Raw genomic sequence first — 18,395 nt, forward strand, 5'->3', positions numbered from 1 at the left:
TCAAGCTCACAAGGTTGTGTGACACCCCTGAGTCCATAAGCATCCTAGCATGACCCCCGTTCACCTCTCCGTTGACGAACACAAAGTTGCCCTATTGCTTCGTGCTTGCTTCTTTATTTGTCGAGGGTGCCTCTCCCATGAGCACTTCATCCTCGACTACCCCAGCATTGAGGATCCGCATATTGGCTAGTGTGGCCTTCTCTGGTGCGGACTCATCCCCAAAGTTGGCGATGTTGGCACTCAATTTTGTCGTTGTGGCCAAGTGCGAGCCATGTGCGGCCCTCCGCACAACCAGCAAGAGAATGGCTTGCGAGACTTACCTTCCTCGTTGCGATTATCCCCTTTGGATTGGGCCTTGTCCTTGCCATATGTGTCGTGCTTGACTCTTGATTGGAGTGATGCCTCCTCAACCTCATGGTCGCTCTCCTCGGTCGTCTTGCCCCTATCGCGCCTTGACCTACTTGAAACTTCGACCAAGGACTCCGTCATAATAATGCCTTCCATAAGAGTCTTGACTCCACGTCTCCTTAACTCTTGCTCGGCCCACCTTTGTAAGTCATCCATGAAAAAGATAAGGCGAGTCTTCTCCTCCATGCCTGGGATCTCAAGCATGATTGACGAGTATGCACCGATGTAGTCCCGAATCGACCCCGTTTGCCTTAGACCACGTAGCTTCTTCATAGCTAGCTCCTCGGAATTCTCTGGGTAGAATTACCTCTTCAAGTCCTTCTTGAACTCATTCCATGTTGTAATCGAGAACAACCCCTTCTTGATGTCCTCTTGTCACCTTCTCCACTATAGGATAGAATCATCCAATAAGTACATTTTGGCGGTGCAAATTTTGGAAGCATCATCCTCCACGTGCATAGCCTCAAAGTATCTCTCGACGCTCCATAAGAAGTTGTCAAAAGCCTTGGGGTCACGCTTCCCCTCAAATATTGGCGGCTCCGGAACCTTCATCCTAAGCCCCGACCCCTGTATGGCGCACTCGGCCACTGCCGCCCTACATAGAGCCACATCACCTTTGAGTGACTCTACTTGCTCCTTCATTGCTTGGAGCTTACCTTGAAGGGTATCTTGGATTTTTGCAAACTCTCCCCTGATTGTGTCGGCCACTTGAGAGACAAACTCATAGGCCACGTCCTTGGCTCCCGATGCCGCTGCCTCTGCCCTTACCTCCAAGACTTAAATGCGGCTATCGATCCCATTGATACCTCGTTGGCAAGAGTCTTCACTGTTTCGACGTGTTGTGTAATCCCCCGTATTTTTAAATATATTATATATGAAATTATATTTTATTTATAATATTTATTTGTATTTTTCTAGAATTTTTCAAAAGTTTCAATTTTAAATTCGGGTCGAAAATTATTTTGGTACAAATTATTATATGTACCTTCATTCTATAATTCATGCCTAAACAAACAAAACCAAATTCATCTTACTTACTTAATTGGCCCATTAATTTTATGAGGCCCAATTTTACTACTTACCCTACACCACTCTCTCTCCTATAAATACCCCATACATCTCCAAATTTTTCCCCACACTAAAAGGTTAGTAAATTCTCTTCTCTTTATTTTTCCTTTATTTTTCTTTTCCTTTATTTTTCTTTTTATTTTTCCTTTTCCTTTACCTTTTTCTTTTCTTTTTCTTTTCTTTTTCTTTTCTTTTCTTTTTTTCCCTTTCCTCCTCTTACGTGAGAAACATTGCTGCTGCCCCTATTCATGCTTGCTGCCGCCGCCCCTGCATGCCGGAACCCGGCGTCGACCACCTCTGGCTGCCGGTGAACCGCCAGCCCACCACCTATGGCTCCCTCTCCTTCCTCCTCTTTGTTATCTTTTATTGCTTAATGTTTATTTAATTATTTTGGGTTTTGATTTTGTAGTATAAAGATTATATTTTTAGTATCAAAATCATGTTTTTAATAGTTTAAAGTTATAATTTCAGATTATAATTGTGTTATAAATTTTCAGATTTTATAATTTTAAAACCAAGGGTTTCAATTTATTAAAATTGGGATTTTAGGTTTCTTATGATCAATTAATTTGGGGCATTTGTTCCTATTGCATTTCTAATGATTAATTAAGTATAAAAACATGTTTTTAATGAAGTTTTTATGGACTTTTAATCAAATTTATATTGTTGGAAATTTGTTGAAGTGTTAATTTGTGATTATTGGTTGTTTTCTAGGAGGTGATTATTCTCTATGAGACTTTTAAGTGATTAAAAGTGGCACAAAGGATTGTTTATACGAGGTACGTACATGTCTACTTCGTTGTAAGTAGTATCATGTTTAGGTACCAAAGAAAAGAACTTAGTTTCATGATTAGAGAACACTTGGATAAAAATTGTTTGGTTATACATAATTAATTCATGTGCTTATGTTTACGAGACATGTTTTGGTGAATTGATTATGTTTGTATGGAATTATGGATGCAAACATATTGAATTATATTAGATTAATTGTTTGTATGGAATGTTGATACAAGCATAATTTTATTGGATTGGTTTGTTAACCACATTTGGATTATTAAAGGATTGGAATTGAATGGTTTAAGTAAAATGAATTTATTAATTATTCCACAAGGTTGTTTTTTTATTTTATTTATAACTCAATCATGACTTGTTAGTATGTTGAGTAAAGGTGGATTAAGCCAAATGGTTAGGTGAGTTGACTATGTTCAACAATTTTGGATAATTTGGAAGTTTAATGGAATTAAAGGTCAACTTGTGATGTGATCACCATTTTCCTAAATAAGATTAAAAGTGAATTGATGTATGATTGTTGAATGAGTCGACTATTAATTAAAATTGTAATCACGTAAAGTGACACATGGATGAGCAATAAAACTCTGGAAAGCGTGCACTTCTAGAGTATTGACAATTATGGATTGGGGTACACGGTGGTAGCCCGTGGCTTTTTGAGGCTTGTTTGATCAACATGTCCTCTTTTCTTTGGTATTTACATTTTTATTTTACAATGACGGTTAGATGGGATCCTAGACTAACTTTGTGAGAATGGATCGAGTCGCGCCCATTCTTGCATCGCGCTAAACTTTTATTTTAAATGGTCATTTGGGACCAAAATGATTTGGTGGATTGGACAACCTCGTCTATTTCTTACTCCAAACTAAATTAATTAAATTAAATATAAAGAGTCAAGTGTTTGGAATTAGTTAGTAAGTATGTTGAGACAATTAAATTGTAAAAGTGTAGAGTATTGATTAATGAATTTGTGTTGTATGTTCATTTACTTTAATTAGTTGAGCATGCTAGGTTTTGTGCGTTGTAGCTTGTATGTACTCAGCTTTGCTGATTGCGTGTTTTTGTGTGCTTTCTTTTGGTCATGGTCTTCGCCTTTCAATGACCCTGTGATGATTCAATTATTACACTTGTATTATTTGGGAGCAGTATTGCACAGGTTAGCTTGATGATGTGAAGTTTGGGATTTGACATACGCATTGTCAAGGGATTAGTGTGATTGAGAGTACTCGATTCTTGTGTTGAACTTATTTATACTTTGCCATTCATTTATGTTTTGGATTTTGATTATTGGTTTGGTTTAAAATAAGGGCCTTATATGGTTCCAATTTGTAAGATTTGACTTATTGGTTTTCTAAACTATGTTATTTTACAGACATATGTTTGGTTATTCGCTGCAATACCTTGATAAAGCCTTAACGTTTTAACACGTGGCGGTAACATGCCAATGGTTCTCCACTATTTTATTTAAACTAAGTGGTTTGGAAAAGGGAGAATTATTGGGGTGTTACATCTTGCCCTATTGTCGAGGTGAGCTCCTTGATCCCTTCGACGTCGTCGGAGATAGCCCTAATGCTACCCTCCAACTTAGTAACACAACCATCTAACTCATTGATCGTTTGCTTCTTCTTCCGTGTCGCCTCATCGACAACCCCCGATTGACCAACACTAAATTCCATTGCAATCCTGGTTTCCTACTTTAGCACTTCGTCCACACAACAACTAGCACCCAACGCAACAGACCGCCTTCGATCGACGTTGCTCTGATACCACTTGTCACGTGCTGACTTATTTGCCTAAGTCCCCTTGCACGCGGTCCACTAGTTAGGACTCCCCTTATTTTTCTAGGCTAAGTGTGCTACGAATTTGGCTAACTAAGAGAAGTAAGATGCTCACAAGAGATTTCAAAGGAAAGCTTTGATTGCTTGAGAGAAATTACAAGTGTGTTGGCTGAAATGTACAAATGAATTAGATGACCTATTTATAGGCATCCAAGCTCTACCCTAAGTTTCTAGAGAATTCCTAACCTTCTCAAATGGAGGGTTCTAGACTACTAGACTCCACTACTCTCTAGAACGTTCCCACCTCCAAAGGAACATACATGCAAGGAGGTTTCTAAAATCTTCCCTAGCTAGAATGTCCAAGACCACCCTAGAACATTCTAGAATACACTACTCTTATGTACATACATAGAAGACCCTAGAAACTTCTAGTATGTACATGAAGACCCTTGAATATTCTAGAGACATCCCCTCTTGAATATTCCACCAAAATAACACTTTAAAGAAGCCCGAAACTTTCTAGAAGCACCTCACGTTTTTCGGACTGCCCACTGCCCAGAATCATACTTCGAGACCTCCGTTTGGAAAACCAACACCTCCATGGTATTCATTGGCCCAAAATATGGCGGACCCCAATATTTGAGCCCATTTGGAGCCTATTAGCCCGTCCAAATGGCCCATTGTCATGTTACTGTCAAGTGGGTGTTCACTAGAATTACAAGGCCATATCAAAATAAAGCTCTTTAGGGAGAAGTGCTTAGCTGAGCAACAAGGCAGGCCCCCTAGCCTCAATTGTTGCCTTGGTGCCTAGTGACCCTCTTGACGCTCATCCTTGGTGTGGGAGATGTCTCGTGACATATCGCTTTTCTTAACAACTAGTAAAAGAAGCATGGGTGGTGTAGGGAATAGTTTCAAGCCTTTAAAAATCCCACTAGCTTGAACCCCACTGTGATCATACACTAAAGTACGGTGGCGTCCAAAAGGGAAGAAGATAGAGCAAAAGAGTCGCCAACAAGTTTTTAAGGAACTTGTAAACCGTTCATAGGATGAAGGTTACACCCCTTAACGATCCAAGAGATCGCCAACTCCATAAGGTCATGAACCAAATAAGGGTTCAGGGATGATGGTACAAATCCAACCTAAAAGAGATTGAATCTGCCCTAATAATAGACCTCTACTTTATTCTGCTCGTATTCATGTGCGCTTTCTGACTAACATACAATCAATAGGATTAACCCTAAACCTGTTTAATCTATATTGGTTGAATTTTAATGCACAAATAAACTATTATTGGTGATCACTTGAATTTATAATCACAATTAACCTAACAAGATTATTAAATTATCTTCTTAAGCGTGGTTGCAAATACAAATTTCTTTTAACCTGCAATAAAGGTGATCAAGCAATAACAATAAATATGCATATCAAGCAACATAATAAATAATCAACATCATTAATAATAATAATATCCAATATTAGGGAGAAAATAGAAAGCATCATACTTTTAATCATACTTAATATTAAAGATACCCTAGACATGATACTAGGAATCAAAAATAACAATCTAAGCATGATATCTACATCACAAAATCAATTAAACCATTCAAAGTACTTACTTGGATGCCTCGTTCCTCTTTCTAATAACAAAATACACACGTTAGTAACTTCAAGGAAAATAATAATCAAAGCAATTAAATTAAATAATTGAAAGAGAGATTTGGGATCAAACCCTCAGAAATTAAAACCTTTCACGTCTAGGACGAAGGCAACTTCGAATATGGCTAGGTGTTTCTAGATCTTGTGAATACGGAATTTTGTATGAAAAAGCAAGGAAGAAAGAATGATAAAGAATTAGTGTTATTGAAAATTGATGAATGAATGATGTAGATGAATGAAGAGAGTTGATGAATGAAAAGAGTTGATTATTGGTAATTCATAAAGTGATTGTTGATGAATGATAATTGTAGATGATGAATGAAAACGGAGTTTATCAAAACTTAAGAATAAAGAGAATTGGTGAATGAAAACAGAATTTTTGATACGATATTTATAGAGAAAAACATCCAAAAAAGATTATTTATCAAAACAGAGTCTGAAGATCGAAAAACTAACTTGGCGCCAACCCTGGCTCATTGGCGCCAGGACCAGTGGCTAGCGCCAGGCGCCAATGGTTGGCGTCTTGCGCCAATCCTGGTTCCAGGCGCCAAGGCCTGGGGTTGGACGCCAATTTGGATTTCAATGCGTTTTCGAAAATCTGATAAATTTCCCGTACTGGAAGATAAAATAATATAATTTCAGTCGAAAATGCTATTTGATCTTGAGTAAAACTCTGAAGAATCCTAATTGAATTAAGAATGATAAGACCTTCTAGAATGTTCTAGAAGACCAAAACCATTCCTAATTACATTAGGAATGCTAAATCATATTAGGCCCTCCCCTAGATCATTGGGCCGTACTTAAAGCTCAAACCGGGCCCAGTTTAGTAAATTGGCCATAACTTCCTCAATATTCATCGGAATTGGGCTTATAATATATCGTTGGAACGGTCTTTGCAAGCCCCATCCAACTACACCACTATTGGACCCATATCATGGACCAACCAAACTGAATTGGCTGTTTTCTTAAAATAAAGTTTTCAAAAACAGAGAGAAGAGAAAAGAAAAGAAATAAAACTTTCCGCAACACTAGACCTTTCCACACTTTCGTTTCATTCGATTATGATTCGACGTGAAAGGCACTCATCACTGGGTTTGGTTTTGGGGAGACACAAATGGGTGTCTACAGAAGCCCCCACTTTGACTAAGTTTGGAGAAACGCAAGTTTCGAAAGTGAAAGTCAAAGTATCGATAGGGACGGAGAATGATTCAAAACGTTCTGCGATCCTAAATCAATCTTGTAACGCCGATACCTGCAAAACTAGCATTAGTTAAACAGATAAAAGAGTTAAGAAACGCGTATCTTGCACCGTCGAGCACACGTCTCTGAAAGTAACCGATTTGTTGCTGCTTTACTGTTGTTTTGATGACCTCCTACAAGCTAGAGAATGCCATCCCGCTTGAAAACCGCTACGCCCATAACTGCTTCCAAATTAGAAGCTTGCTTCGCCTGAAACTACCCTCTCTGCTGTGATAATATTCCACGTCCAAGGGAATACCATCAAAGATTATTTCTCTTGAAACAATCCTCATTTTTTTTTTGTGACAACCCTCCACAATCTAGGGAACGCCATCTTGTTGTTTGTTTTGACGATCTTCCACAATCTAGGGAACGCCGTCGATCAATGTTGTTACATCTTGAGCCTTTTCTTGAATCATAGTGACAACCTTTCCAATCATAGCAAAAGTCGTCGAAGACTGCCCATCTCGTGCTATCTTCTCAAATCTCGGGTGACAACCTCCACAATCTTAGCGAATGCCGTCGAAGACCGCCCATCTTGTGCTATCTTCTCAAATCTTTGGTGACAACTTCCACAATCTTAGAGAGTGTCGTCGAAGACCGCCCATCTCGTGCTATCTTCTCAAATCTTGGGTGACAACCTCCACAATCTTAGCGAATGTTGTCGAAGATAACTTTTCTTGAAGTCATCCTCAGTTGTTGCGATAATTTTCCAAAGAAAATTACTGAAGACCAACACTTGTCGGTCTTTAAAGCTCGCTCGAACTTTGCTTCCGCTATGCCTGTACGTCGGCGCTCTCGTTGCTTTGAACCTATACGACGGTGTCCTTTTGCGAATGAACCAGTATGTCGGTGCTTTTTGCTAATGAGCCAATTCTTAGGCGCCTTAAGCTAAGTGAGACGATCTTTCATCAGGTCGATCACTTACTTGCTGTTGTAATCAAATCGACTACTCAATCATGTCAATATTGCTTATAGGGGCTAACTGGCGTACCAAGGAACCCAAAAATATACTGCAGAAGGCTAGCACAACCCCAACAGGTGGCTGGCTGCTTTGGCGTCGCCGAAAATCAATCAGCGCCAAACATATGGCATTAGCGCCAGGCGCTGGAATTGGCATCTGGCGCCAAGCACAGAAAGTGACGCCAATTCCTAGGGACTGGCGCCAGCACGGGTTCTTCTTTAAATTCAATTTTTCGTTTTGTTTCTTGCTATGTTCGTCGCGAACGCTGCGATAGGGTATTCCCTGTTCATGCTGCACCTGTATTTATTTTGGCTATAGAACTTTGCCAATCTTTTTAATCATCTTAGGGTTGACCTAAGGTTTAGCATTTCTTGACTCATCGACTTGACACGACTCAAGGTATAAACTTGACTCGATGTGATTGACCAACTCGAGGTTGACTCGACTTAAAGTGAAAAGACACGTGTGACTCAAATCAAAGTGATATGGCATGACATGACTCAATGTGTACATGACTCGTGTGTGCATTGTAATGTGATCGTGCGACTCGAAAAAATGCAAAAATTTTCCGTCATTTTTGTGGAGGGTACCGACTTTCTCCTGAAAAGGAAAGACGCGAAAAAGAATCGAAAGTTTGAAGATGCATGTTGAATGAGCTTAATCAAATGTCATTCGATACTATCTCTCAAGGTTCAAGGATTAATCCATCCTAGGCTATCTTAACTGTTGACTCAATGATGAAAGCATTTGGGTAACTTAGGCACGGAGGCTAAGTACTTCATGCTTCGTGATGCAATGATGAGTGATGTTGACGAAGCATGCTTCAACGTTATGATTTCATGGCAAAGGGTTCCTAAGGGAAATATATTTGGTCATGTGTCTGTGCGGTGTGTGATAGTGACACTAAAGCTAGGCCGCAAGAGCTAAGTGTGTGGAAAAATATATTGAAAAGAGTCAAATGGTGGTGACTCTTAGGCTAGGCAAGCTAATGCTATAGGGATCAAGCCCCCAAGTCTAGCTCTAAGTGAAAAGGGATGAGCATTGGAGATTCCTTGATATGATCATGGTGTAAGTGTGTGAATGTGAATATGAATGCATGTTTATTACGACCGCACCTCGATGTGAGGTTGCCTACGTATCCGTTAGGAATCAGGCCGAACGTAGCTCTAGCCAAACCTCGCACAAGTGTGTATACCTCAAAAAAGGTCTTTTTAAGGGTTGTAACGTGGTTAGGCTAAAGGTTTAAAGAAGAATGGGATAAAGGCTCAAGACCCTAGATAAGCCCCCAAGGTGTGCAACCTTGCATTTGAATACTTGTATTTATGCTTGAGTTTCTACTCTTTTTAGCTCTTTTTGCTTTGGAATTTATTTTTCTTTTGCAAGTGTGGGCAATCCCGATCATGCGGTCTATCACTCACTTGGCATTCATGTTTCTCAGGCACGGTACCGAGCACTCGATAAGAGACGCAATCTGAGACGTGTTCTTATCGAAGATATTTTCATATCAAAGACATTGGAACACTTACCCTTTTGTACGCTTATTTTTATTTTTTTTCTTTTGCTATCTTTTGAATTTGCTCAAGCTTTCTTTAGAATTGCATAAGTTGCACACCATCTGTCCCAGGGTTAGGTAGATGTAGGTTGAAAAAAGAAGGGTCTATCGTTAGACGAGGCTCAAAGTGGTTTATGAAGAAAGGATGTGTAAATTGAAAGGCGAAAGGAGATATGATGTGGCTACAAGGGGTGCCTCAAATCATTGGTATACCTTGTGCTTAATTCGACATGGATTTTTTTCTTTTTTTTTCTTTTTTTTTTTGAATGCAATGTAATGAAATGATCATATGCAAGGAAATAAATGCTCATTTTAAAAAAGGGAAAAAGGAAAAATCTACAAAATTAATCTAAAGGAAAAGAAAAGGTGCCTATGCTAGACTTATTGGGGAAGGAAAAGATGAAAAAGAAATAGAAAAAAGAGGCCATGAAATCTTGTCGTTGAAGCTCGCCTCTTGTCTTGTGTCATTTGCTTCATCATCACCCAGTCTTCTTGTTAACTGGAGGCATGGGAAGCTTGTTATTATCAATGAAATATTGGATAGCCTCCTTTAGCTTCCAACAGCTCTCAGTAGTATGACCACTACCTTGATGGTACTTGCAGTGTTCGTCTGGATTCCAACTAGACAATCTCTTTTCAGGTGCGGGATCTTGAATAGGTCCAATGGGAGTATTGAGTCCTTTGGCATGGAGTCGATCGAAGGCAGTATCGTAGCTCATCCCAATGGGGGTGAAGTCTTTCCTTAGTTGCTTCTTAGATCCTTGGTTATCTATGGCTAAAACTTCACTGAGATCAAAGGTACTAACATTGTTACTAGAGTGGGCGTTTTCGAAAGAAGAAGGATTGTCGTTCTTCTTTTCTTTCCAGCCACCGTGGTTACTATTGTTAGTAGCTTTTTGCTTTGCAAGGTCATCTTCGATTTCAATTCCGATGTCATAAACGGCCTTGAAAGTATTAAAATTGTGTTGATATTTTAGGTGCTTTGAATACTTTTCTTGGAGATTCTTGATAAACATCCTCACAGATTCCTTTTCGGTGGGGACTTCAATCATCTTAGCGGAATTTTCCCTCCATTTATTAAAGAAAGAAGTAAAGCCTTCATTTTCTTTTTGTCTTAGAATCTCAAGTTGTCTATGATCGGTTTCAACTTGGATATTGCACTTGTACCTATCAACGAAAGCGTTTGCTATTGATTCCCAGGTAGAGGTTTTCTCCTTGTGAAGGGAGAAGAACCATTGTTGGCAAACAGTTTCAAGAGATAGTGGGAACAGAGAGGGGAAAACCTTCTTATCGATACCCTTAATGGTCATTATAGTTTCAAAAGCTCTTAGATGGAAGTAAGGGTTATCTGTTGCTTTGAATTTAGGGATGTCAATGGCGTTGAACTTATGCGGAAGAAGTTCTTTGTCCAGCGAGACCCCTTGCGAAATCATGCCCTGAAATTTATAGTCACTAGATAGCTTTCTTAGACTCTCTTGCATGAGATCCATCCGTTGTTGCTTCACGGGATCATCGACCTTAAGTGTGAGGAGCTTCAGTGTTTCAGTCATGGTAACCAATTGGTTCCTAATCTCATTGACTTCTTCTTGAGTTGCCATTATCTTCTTAGCCTTCCTCTTTTAACGGATTGGTTTATCAAAAAGAGAGACTTGAATAAAGAGGTTATCCTTGATTAATCGCCCTTCTCTCCTCGACCAAGCACTGTGGAAAAGGAACTTGGGGATACTTATTGTTATTTGACTCAAACTTTATTCAACATGCAATGAATGGAGGAGGTGAAGAAAGATGGAAGAATGTGAAGAAAGATTTAGATGGAGGTGGAGGGATATGAAGAATTAGGAGTAGAATGTACCCTAACTCAAATGACGGAAAAGACCGGCTCATGCATGAACCTAAGACATGGCCATGGTGATGTGTACTCAAAGTGTGTGCTAATACTAGTGAGTGTAGGTGACATGTTAAGACTCGTGTCATGACCATGTGGCTAGACTATGTGACCAAGACTCGATTAATGACCTGACAAGGTGTTATTGACAGCGGAAATTAACCGAATTAATTAGCAAACTGGTTAATTAGACATTAGGTGATGACTCGACAAATAATCCGAACTGTCGGCCAAGCGACAAGACTGGCGTCACAATATGGTGGTTGGCGCCAGACTTTTTAGTGAATGTTTGGCGCTACACAACATATAGTGGCGCTACAGCTCAGATTTTTGCACCAATATTGGAGCCTCGGTCTGGGACTGTTTTCGGTATTATTAGTCAACTGGGGTATGCCTAAAGTCGTACTAGGTCGATTCCGATTAAAAGAAGAAAAAACTGTATTGACTCAAATCAAGTAATTAATTAATTAGTTAGGCAAAGTTCTTTAAGTCATTAATTATAATCTCAACACAAATCAACAAATGGTTAAGAGGAACATAGAATATATATGCACAACAAATAATGCACAATTAGTCAAGTAGGCACAATATGATGCAATGAGTTCGCAACCTAACCATGGCTCTAGTTCTCTAAAGTTCGGGATATGGTTTAGTCAAACAGGGTCCATGGTTAATTGTCCAGATGCACCGCGTAGAAGCCTAACCGTGAAGGGTTAACGCGTGTGGATAGAACACCGCGAGTTTTTAGAAAAAACTCGCTTCCATGGTTTGGTGAATTCAACCTCTCAGATGTACCCTTTGTTGCCAGGAGCGTTCAATCGGGTAGATAGAGCATGAATTCCCAGAGGGTTATGTCCATATGTAGAACACATATGGGTTTCAAAAAAGTGAGAAAAAATTCAATCAGGAAGCAGGATCGAGCAAACAATACGAAAAACCGGTCGAAATTAGAACGCATATTTCTGGCTCGGTATTGGGGGAAATTGGCGCCAGCAAACAGAGACTGGCGCCAACTTTTAACTGTAGCGTCTGGCGCCAATACTGGAGTCTGGCGCTACAGCAAAAAGTGTGGCACCAAGCTCTGGTCCCTGACGCTACTTCCCACATGCCTCAGCAGCTTTCTGTGCTCAATAAAATCATCCAGTTTCGCGCGGTGTTATTTCAGTCCTAGTTGTGAAAGACATTTCTCAAATTTCCTACGTGTAAAATCCTATGTTTTTGACTCATTACGGATGGTCTTTCCAATGAGAACCTTTTTATGCATATGACAATAATGTTAATCAAAATTACGCACATGAAATACTTAGAACTTTTCGAGTCTCATCCACTCATTCTAAATCATTGCCGAAACAAATTCAGGAATTAAAATAGAAATCCTCCCCAGTGGAGTCGCCAAAAACTGTAGGGAATAGTTTCAAGCCTTTAAAAATCCCACTAGATTGAACCCCACTGTGATCATACACTAAAGTACGGTGGCGTCCAAAAGGGAAGAAGATAGAGCATAAGAGTCGCCAACAAGTTTTTAAGGAACTTGTAAACCGTTCACAAGATGAAGGTTACACCCCTTAACGATCCAAGAGATCGCCAACTCCATAAGGTCATGAACCAAATAAGGGTTCGGGGATGATGGTACAAATCCAACCTAAAAGAGATTGAATCTGCCCTAATAATAGGCCTCTACTTTATTCTGCTCGTATTCATGTGCGCTTTCTGACTAACATACAATCAATAGGATTAACCCTAAACCTGTTTAATCTATGTTGGTTGAATTTTAATGCACAAATAAACTATTATTGGTGATCACTTGAATTTATAATCACAATTAACCTAACAAGATTATTAAATTATCTTATTAAGCGTGGTTGCAAATACAAATTTCCTTTAACCTGCAATAAAGGTGATCAAGCAATAACAATAAATATGCATATCAAGCAACATAATAAATAATCAACATTAATAATAATAATAATAATAATATCCAATACTAGGGAGAAAATAGGAAGCATCATACTTTTAATCATACTTAATATTAAAGGTACCATAGACATGATACTAGGAATCAAAAATAATAATCTAAGCATGATATTTACATCACGAAATCAATTAAACCATTCAAAGTACTTACTTGGATGACTCGTACCTCTTTCTAATAAAAAAATACACACGTTAGTAACTTCAAGGAAAATAATAATCAAAGCAATTAAATTAAATAATTGAAAGAGAGATTTGGGATCAAACCCTCAGAAATTAAAACCTTTCACGTCTAGGACGAAGGCAACTTCGAATATGGCTAGGTGTTTCTAGATCTTGTGAATACGGAATTTTGTATGAAAAAGCAAGGAAGAAAGAATGATAAAGAATTAGTGTTATTGAAAATTGATGAATGAATGATGTAGATGAATGAAGAGAGTTGATGAATGAAAAGAGTTGATTATTGGTAATTCATAAAGTGATTGTTGATGAATGATAATTGTAGATGATGAATGAAAACGGAGTTTATCAAAACTTAAGAATAAAGAGAATTGGTGAATGAAAACGGAATTTTTGATACGATATTTTTAGAGAAAAACATCCAAAAAAGATAATTTATCAAAACAGAGTCTGAAGATCGAAAAACTAACTTGGCGCCAGGACCAGTGGCTAGCGCCAAGCGCCAATGGTTGGCGTCCGGCGCCAATCCTGGTTCCAAGCGCCAAGGCCTGGGGTTGGACGCCAATTTGGATTTCAATGCGTTTTCGAAAATCTGATAAATTTCCCGTATTGGAAGATAAAATAATATAATTTCAGTCGAAAATGCTATTTGATCTTGATTAAAACTCTGAAGAATCCTAATTGAATTAAGAATGATAAGACCTTCTAGAATGTTCTAGAAGACTAAAACCATTCATAATTACATTAGGAATGCTAAATCATATTAGGCCCTCCCCTAGATCATTGGGCCGTACTTAAAGCTCAAACCGGGTCCAGTTTAGTAAATTGGCCATAACTTCCTCAATATTCATCGAAATTGGGCTTATAATATATCGTTGGAAAGGTCTTTGCAAGCCCCATCCAACTACACCACTATTGGACCCATATCATGGACCAACCAAACTGGATTGACTGTTTTCTTAAAATAAAGTTTTCAAAAACAGAGAGAAGAGAAAAGAAAAGAAATAAAACTTTCCGCAACACTAGACCTTTCCACACTTTCGTTTCATTCGATTATGATTCGACGTGAAAGACACTCATCACTGGGTTTGGTTTTGGGGAGACACAAATGGGTGTCTACAGGTGGTGATGTTGGTGGTTGTTCACTAGCTTGTTCATGACGGTGCATCTATTCTTCTTGTGTATGAGAATGGAGACCAAAGATGATTTGGTAGTTTTGTCGTTGATAGTGGAATAAAGTAGCATGTATGATTATGATATTGTTGTGGGAAGAAATGTATGGTGTGGTGGTGATGGTAAGGAGAGGGGCGTAGGGCTTTGATTTTGGTGGCTAGTATTGGCGTTTATGGGTTAATTTAAGTTGTGGGGATTAGAGTTATGGTGGCTGGTGGTGAATTCGTGATGGCATTGGTAGTTGGGTAAAGATATTGCTTGTAATTGCTAGTGGTGGTTAGGGATTATTTTATAATCATACATAAATACCAGTTAGATAGGATAATGGTCATTGGGATTATTTTAGGAAGGTATCCCTTATATTCTAAATAATACTATAATAACCTATAGTTGGGATTAATATGGGAAGAATAGTTATACATTGGATTAAAGCTCTGAATTTTTCCTAATTATTAAGTTTTTTTAATCTTGTTGTTGGGTTGATATCAAGTTATTCATGTATCATTTTCCTCATCATGTCATTAATATATATTTAAGTAAAAAAAGGTATTTTTTTATAAAAAAAAAGTAATAAAAAAAGGTAAATAGGTTGGGAGTTTAAAATTATGGTTAGTTTTAAATATGTCAAGTAAAAATCAGGTAGGGTTAAAATCGAGTCAGGTTAATAGCAGTTCGAGTCAATAACAAATTGGATTAAATCAGGAATTTGTTGGGTCAATTTCGGTTCAAATTGAGTTCAGGTCGGGTCAAATCAGTTTGGTTTGAATTTATGTCGGGTTAAATCGATTTCGGGTTAAGTTCAAGTCCAGTCAAATGTGTTTCATGTTAAGTTCAAATCGGTTAAGATTCGGATTTGGGTTGAGTTCAGTTTGGTTACAGATCGGGTTTGGGTCTTAATTTTTCGGATCAAATTGGATCGGTTATAGTTCAAAACATATGTTATTTTCGGGTTGGTTTGGCTTGACACCTCTATATCGACTATATGTATGTAGCCTTACTCCTCCGTGTTTTAATAAGTGTTATATTTTGACCAACACGTAATTTTAGGCAATTAATTGACTTAAATAAATACGAGATAAGTGGGGTATCTAGAGTATTAAAAAATTATAAAAGAAAGATAGTAGGGTCAATAGTTTATTGTAAAGTAATAACTGTGAGAAAAAAATAATAAAATAAAGTAGTAGTGAGTGTGAGCGGGGACCATGAAAGGGGGAACATATAATATGAAGTATTAAAATATAGCTTTTTGCCAAAAAAAAGTTTAACACTTATTAAAATACGGACACATTTAGTAAGTGTAACACTTATTAAATATGAAGGGAGTATAATAAATTAATGACAGTATATACTCTCTTATATTTCATATTTCCTAGAATTAGAACGTGTTAGTGCTAATGTATGGGATTTATTTCATGTGATGAGAAAAATACTTACATACTTTAGTTCCTTAAGAGAAGGAATTGAGAGGAGTAGGTGAAATTTCTAAAGTATAGACGGTTGTATCATGCTTGGTACATTCGGCTAAATTTTCAGTTAAAATATTACTCATATTTATGTATTTTTTTTTTATATCTCTTATGTTCTTTTGATCTATTTCTTATGTAATTCTATGTATATGTTTTTATTTTCTTTTGATCTATTTCTTGTGTAATTCTATGTATATGTTTTAGCGATGATGCTCTTTGAATTTAGCTCTCTTATATATTCTTTGAATTTGGCAATTGTGTTATTTGGGGTATTAAAGGACACATAATTTTTGTTTTTAATTAACATATGTTATTCTCAAATAAGTTCTTAGCGTCATTTTTAGTTATCATAATATCAATTTTGAATATTATTTTTTTAATTCTATGTTTTTTTAAAAAAATTATTTACTCATCATGATCCAAAGACAAAATTCAAAAAATATTTCACAATAAACATGGAATATTATATGACAATTAAAGTGTATTACACTTACAATCAAAGAACAAGGACATTTAAAATAGTTTATCAAAGATCTAATAAAGATCATTATCTGATATAATAATTGACATGTAAAGAATATAGTGTTGAACATTAATATGACATTATATACAAATATAAAACACATCATGTTTTAGGATAAAGAATAATATTTAACCATATAAAGAACATTAATTATAAGGAATTCACATACAATTGTTAAGAAGTACGAACTATATATATATATATATATATATATATATATATATATATATATATATATATATATATAATTATATTATATTAATAAATAACATGATAATATTTTGTCATGAACATTATTTAAATTTAACAAGACGATCCAAAGACAAAATTTTGAAAATAAAATCTTAAATTATTTTAAGAAGAAAATAATTTTCAGGAAAAATAGAAATAAATAATCTAAATCTGATCATACTTAGCCCGGCCTACTGGCCCAACCCGATTTTGAGGGGTTTTGGGCAGAATTCTAATTTTTTTTGACGGGTTTGGGAATGTGCTCTTATGCATTTTTAGTTGATTTTTTTCACCCGGTCCGAAAATGGTTCGAAAAGCCTGCACGACCCGGCCATTTTGGGCGGGGTTGGGCAAAACAAATTCCGCCCGGCCTAAAAAGTGGGCTTTTTTTTTTTGGTTGCTTTTGCCCGCCCAATCATCACCTCTAAAATAATTCCACATTTGCGTGGTTTGACAATAACAATTGCACCTTCTGTTCATTACGAGACAATCCCACCTGGGTAAGTCATCTTCTTTTAATACAGATTTTTACTTAAAACTTGTTAAACTAGTTAATTTTTCTTAATTTTATTTAAAGACACGTGCGCTCAATAATTGGTCAAAATAAAAATAGTTAAAATTAAAAGAAAAAGCAGGCAAACAAAATTTATAAAAAAAAAAAAAAAGAAAAAAGAAAAAACTCCACCAGACACCAAAAACCGACCGCCCCTGTTGTAAACCCCTGAAAACGGCCTGCTTAGGGTATGTTTGGCCAAGCTTTTGGAAAACAACTTCTGTTTCTTAGAAGTAGTTTTCCAGAAACTATTTCTAGAGAAACACTTGTAAGAAACAGAATTATTTGGCCTAATAAATTTAGAAGTGATTCTTAGAAATAGAAACTATTTTTCCCTATTTGGTTTGTAGTAGTTTTTTTTTATAATTCTGAAACAAAGTAAGCTAGTTGTTTATTTTTTAATTGAGGGTTATACAATTAGTTTCTTATACATTATTTTTTATAGTATAAAAATTCAATTTAAAATTTTGAACAATTCGTAAGTGTAATTTTTTTTTTTTTGAAAAGAATGTGGTCGGACTTTTATTAAATCAAGTCAATTTGCGCCAAAGTGGAAATGCTTTTGGGAAAAGAATCGATACAAACATATTCATCACAATTATACGTATCCCATCTAGCAATACAATGCGCATCCGTATTACAAGCTAGCCCTTCTCACATGAGATAAAATACAAGAATTGAAAAACATGCTATTTTTCCTAATGCCATCATAGATATGAAAGATCAGAGAGAAACCCACATTCCTTTGCTTTACTCCATTGATTACCAACTCCGCATCAGTCTCCAAATGTATGTTATTATATCCCAATCATCGCAATCAATATTTGAATTAATCATCTATAAATAGCACTATTGAATTCAACAAAGGAACCCTACATGGCTACAATTTCAATCATATGCAAATCAAATTGAATCTTTAGAAAGACAAAGAGATGTTACTTAGACTGATTCCATGGAGA

Source organism: Chenopodium quinoa, unplaced genomic scaffold, assembly GCF_001683475.1.
Source record: "Chenopodium quinoa cultivar QQ74 unplaced genomic scaffold, ASM168347v1, whole genome shotgun sequence".
Lineage (NCBI taxonomy): Eukaryota > Viridiplantae > Streptophyta > Magnoliopsida > Caryophyllales > Amaranthaceae > Chenopodium > Chenopodium quinoa.